Source organism: Dendroctonus ponderosae, unplaced genomic scaffold (genome assembly GCF_020466585.1).
Source record: "Dendroctonus ponderosae isolate FM_Combo_2020 unplaced genomic scaffold, Dpon_F_20191213v2 Dpon_F_20191213_1, whole genome shotgun sequence".
NCBI lineage: Eukaryota > Metazoa > Arthropoda > Insecta > Coleoptera > Curculionidae > Dendroctonus > Dendroctonus ponderosae.
In genome coordinates, this window is record NW_026017110.1 from 11,388,264 (window position 1) to 11,393,474 (window position 5,211).

At 33.7% G+C, this 5,211-nt stretch overlaps 1 protein-coding gene and 1 long non-coding RNA gene across 2 annotated transcripts in view; one reads left to right on the top strand and one right to left on the bottom strand.

The window, feature by feature from the left end:
* Nucleotides 1-5,211, top strand: part of LOC109536020 (lachesin) — a gene marked incomplete at its 3' end in the record, with an annotated part of 219,347 nt that overhangs the window by 128,934 nt on the left and 85,202 nt on the right.
* LOC125502577 lies at nt 412-837 on the bottom strand. Its single transcript, XR_007280346.1, has 2 exons — nt 527-837; nt 412-473 (listed from the first exon to the last, which is right to left on the bottom strand). It is a non-coding gene; the product is annotated as an uncharacterized LOC125502577 (long non-coding RNA).

Sequence of the window (5,211 nt, forward strand, 5' to 3'; positions counted from 1 at the left end):
ATAATTTAAAGAAGATATTAACAGTTTATTGATAAGCATTATTTGAAATGGTCCCATGTTTAATTACGATCTTTGCTTCAAATTAAGAAAAATTTTCAGTTGAAAAAAGTTTTCTTCTTCAATTGTTTGATGCAACGTTTCAAAGCGGTAATTATCTTTTGTCTTTATCAGCTAGATATAGTTAGAAAGCTTTTGCCAAGAATAACAAGCAATTGTCAAATTGTGCCCAACATTAAAGCGTCTTTAACAAAATGTAAACAAATATCGAATATGCGGATATGCTATTAGAGAAATATTGGAAATGCTAAGGATCCTATAACCACCAACCTCTGGCTTCATTTTAGTTCTTTTTAAAAACTTTTTAAATAGGGGTAGGCAGGCAGATTGACCTGGTTGGAGACTAGAAATGTATCCTAAATTTTCGTTGGGCATCACACCTGGATTAGTTTTGTCTTCCAAGGCAGCTGGTTTTTCTTCAATCAAACATAAACAGTAGTAAAAATAACTTTTTTGTATAAATACTTACCATTATGAAATGTTTTAAGCAAATACGATCATTTCTCATATAGATTTCACTTAGAGGCACCCGTTTTAAAGCCTTAACACAAGCATTTCGACGTTCACTAGAAAAATCATTCAAATGATACCTCTCTTCTATTTGTCTCGCTAAATCGAAAAAAAAAAACAAACCGGATCTCGTTCAGCACGCATTGAGCATGTAATGACACTGCAAAAATGTGACATTCTGAACCAATTGTATAAGTATTACAAGATTTAATACGTAGATGAACGTAGGGTCTACATATGTAAACTAGTCAAATGGAAATTTGATCAAAGTGAAACTGGGTTATGTTTATAATGAAATAACCTGCAAGCGGACGTCAGAAATGCCAACTGCCAGTTTAAAGTAGAACATAAAACGTGCAGTATTGCGGTACAAACACTACAGAACAGTACCTTATATTTACAGTACCTATTTTTTTAGAGTGATTTGCGCAGGCGTATGTGTCAAAATGGCGCAAACTGTAGTACTGCATGACGTTATTGGCCGTCCAATATTTATCTATTAGTTAAAGAGGAATACCACATTACCCCAGCAGAAGCCCTAATCAAATAGGCTAACAATCAAACATGGGACCATTTTGAAAGAATACTTATTAACGAAGTTGAAATTGTATTTTCAACTGTTAATATTTTCTACAAATTTCTAAAAAAATTTTCAATATTTTTCTCGTAGGTACTCTCTAAATGTTACCCCTTAAAAATAGTAACGCCAATTTTGAATGGCCCTGTATTGTAAGATCAACATGCCAATTTCAAATAATGAAATTTTCGTGGCAATTCCAGAGCACCCGGTCGATACTTCCAGGAAAATACATATAATAGCTTGGAGATATTATAGTCAGCCTGAATAGCTCCTGTGAGAGCATTTCTCGATCGTCTTCATCGTTTACAATACATTTCTCTGTTCCTTTATTTCCGGCGAAATATATTGGTTTATGTATTAATGATCACACAACCAATAACAAAATGATTTTCAAAAAATGTCTAGTGCAAAGTTTCGTGCTTCTGAAATGGTTAATAAATATTTAGTTATGTGGTATCGTGGTAAAATAATCCATCTATTAAGCGCCTAAATAATACCATACATTCCTAATGTAATAGCAAATCCCCAAAGCAGAACAAATGGTTTGGCGTTCATTCATATTTGAACTAAACAAATACATTCGTGTGTAGAAACGCAATTATCTAGCTACTTACATTGATTAAAAACATGTATGATTTATTTTCGTTTATTGATTTTTAACTGATCACTGTTAAATCTTACGTCTTTTCCAAAGAGAACATAGGTGTATCTGGAGCTTGTCGAACGCACGAACTAATCAAAATGAAAATGTCGGACTAAGCCTTTTTGGGAGAAAGAATTTGAGTTAAAATTCCAGATTCCAAAACATATGCAAGTAGATTATCTCTCATTACGGAACCGGCATGGGTGAAGATCATTCATGGCTACATAAATTTGAGAAAAAACAGAGAAATCGTTAGATTTTTTGGGAAGTTAATGCGGGAAATGAGGGCGGGAGTTAGAGGTAGGTAATATGACACTTCCCAACCTTCAATGACGTTAGTAATGACAACATTACATATATGGTTGTAAATAAATATTACATCGTAAATCGAAATCGAAAAACAACATCGAAAAACTTTCGTAATTTGAATCAAATATCGTAATTTTGCGGGTAAAGATTGTAATTAAACATGGGACCATTTCAAATAATGCTTATCAACAAAGTTGAAATTCGATCTCAAGCTGATAATATCTTCTAGACATTTGAAAATAATATTTTAAATATTTTTCTCGTACTCTCTAACTGAACTCCTATAGCCCCTTAAAAGTAATGACGCCAATTTTGAAGCCTGTTTATTGACTATGTAAAATAATAAATTGTCAATATATTTCTAAATCGGCTTAAACAAGTAAATGAAAACATGTAATCAATTAACGCATTTAATCGGTTTTTACAAAAATTAATATATTAATTAATCACTTTACTAAATTCAATTAACTATTTAATTTCATGCTTTAACGATGACCTAAAAACATTATCAGTTGAAAATGTTGGGAACACAGATTTCTGCATATAAAGTAGTACAAATACGAGTGTTAAGAATATGATTATGGTTAATGTGTTTAAGGATGTTAAGAGCTATTGGGAGAACTTTAGGTGTTAGGACGTTATCGACGTATTTAATCTAATTAAAAGTTGGGAAGCAAGAATTAATGCTTAGTTACAGTAAAGATAAATTCACGATTTTCTAAATAATTAGTTCTAAAGACATTAGTAGAATATCTACAATAAACTTTTAAATAATAAAAAAATTCTTAATATGCAAAGAAGTGTATGAATGCGTTTTTTGAACGTATTACCGAAGCAATTAAGTTGCTGGCTTTTTCTAATAATCGTGACAAAATAATTGGTATTAGTAAGGCTTGTTTGAAGTGGCTAAGTTTGTAGCTAGTTTTATAATGTTATATTCTATAAGAAATAATCTGGAATAGTTTAAAAAGTTGTGCTGGAACAATCGGTTACATTATTTTTGATAATTTGAGTCAAAAATGAATCCTCAGTTTATCATTAACTTTGCTACCTTTGAAAATCACATGTTTATACTAAGCATTCGTAACTATTTAGCAGAAATCATTTCAAGCTTTTTCAAAGTACCTAATAGGTACTGTAAACGTAACAAACCGATTCTTTCAACCTGATTCGGAAAAAGTTAGTGTGGAAGCAATACTTGAATAATGATAACCGGGCAACAGAACCGCAGTTGACTAACATAAAATTAGCTATGCATGAAAATTACAAATAAATAAACAGCATAAGGCAAGCACAATGTATTTAATTGTACCTCATTCAAGAAAAGTATCGACGGAATAGTTTTCGTTTTCAATTTTACGTAATTAACTTATTTATCATTACAGTCCTTTATAGTCACAGAATCAAACTAATGGCCACAGAATATAACATGAGCTAAATATGAAAAGCATACAATTACTATTCAATGTGGCTTTGCCAATAACGAGTAGACGGGCCTCATGATATGATATTCACTCACCGCAAAAGGCAAACAAATTGCCACAGTATGAGCCGCGACCCTGTTGCAAATAGACATTATGTCGAACCGTGTCGGTTATTTATGAGTTTATTTAAGAGCCGAGCAAGGCAGGTGCAAGCAAAATTTATTTTTCTAAATTACCATTCAATTTCATCATTTCTAATCGAATTATTTGGAAAATCGGAAACATAAATGAACAGCATTGACGTCGAATTAATTGTGAAGTGTAAATACTTATAAGTGGCTAAAACACATCAATTTGTGAGCACTCTTAACAATTGTACAGTGTTTCAAATGCGGCGTCATCTCTTTTTAGAAGTTGTATAAATCATTTAGAGAATTAACAAAAATAAAGTGTATGTTAAAGCAAACAGAAGAAGCTTCGAAATTAATGCATTTATTAAAATCATACTCAAACCAAAACTTAACATGTATTAGGAGCTGACCCAGTTGCCAGTGAGCCGTTCTACGAAACAACTGCTTACTTGCGGGGATCGGATAAGACTACTAAAGAGAAGAAAATATGCTGATTTGTAGGTATCCTGTATTCCTGGAAAAGGGCAGAAGTGCTCATAGTACTGGCAAATACTATAGACTATAGTATTTGGAACTGGTCAATTATTTTATACTGCTCTACCGCCGCTTGCCTGGTAGCCATTGGTGCATCCTCAGGAGTGGTCAGATGGTCAAGGATCGAGAAGTCTTGACCATAAAAGCTCACAGAAATCGAGTACAAAAACAGATACAAACTAAAGGTGACATATTTCTGAGTGAGAATTCCAACAATGAAAAGCCAACTCCTAAATACGGCAGTAAAATAATCGTTGCACATGCTAAAAGCATATTATTAGCCAAGCAAGCTGAACAGTAAGCTCTTTCTGCGAACCAAGGTTAGAGCTTACAAATAGTTAATACGCCCTATCCTGACCTATGGAACTGCTGCATGGTCCCGGCCAGCGCCTCGCATAAGCAGAAAAAGGCAGTATACCAGATCAAGGTGTTGAGGATAGTAGCAAAGGCTCCATACTTGGTCAGAAATACCACCCTGCGAAGAGACCTACAGAAGACCTGCTGGACCACATCTGGTACTTATTACATACATTAATATACACAGTTTGGGTTTCTTGCACAAAACGGTACAACCGTGACCGCAGACCTATCCCTGTGGACACAATCTAAGAAGACGTGGACCACATGCGATGACCAGTTCCTGCACGACATCGAGGACCATGGAATAGAATTAAGGTAGTCTAGGAAGCAAGAGAGGATGTCTTAGGTTAAGTTTTGATTAAGTTGGGTTTAAGTTAATTTAAGGTAGATTAAGTGAATATATGACATATAACCCAAATCATGTTGGTTTTAAGAAAATCGTAGACTAACTAGCAGTAGGAAGGGTGTATAAAGCCTTGTCTCCAAAAACCTGTTAAAAGAAGTGACATATATTGCAAATCAACATATATGTATAAAGGGTGTTCCAATGGGAACGACGCATTTAAATTTTAAATAAAACATATACAGGGTGATTCAAAATTGGCGTCATTCTTTTTAAGGGGTGATAGAGGCTCCCTTGGGGAGTACCAGAAAAATATTGAA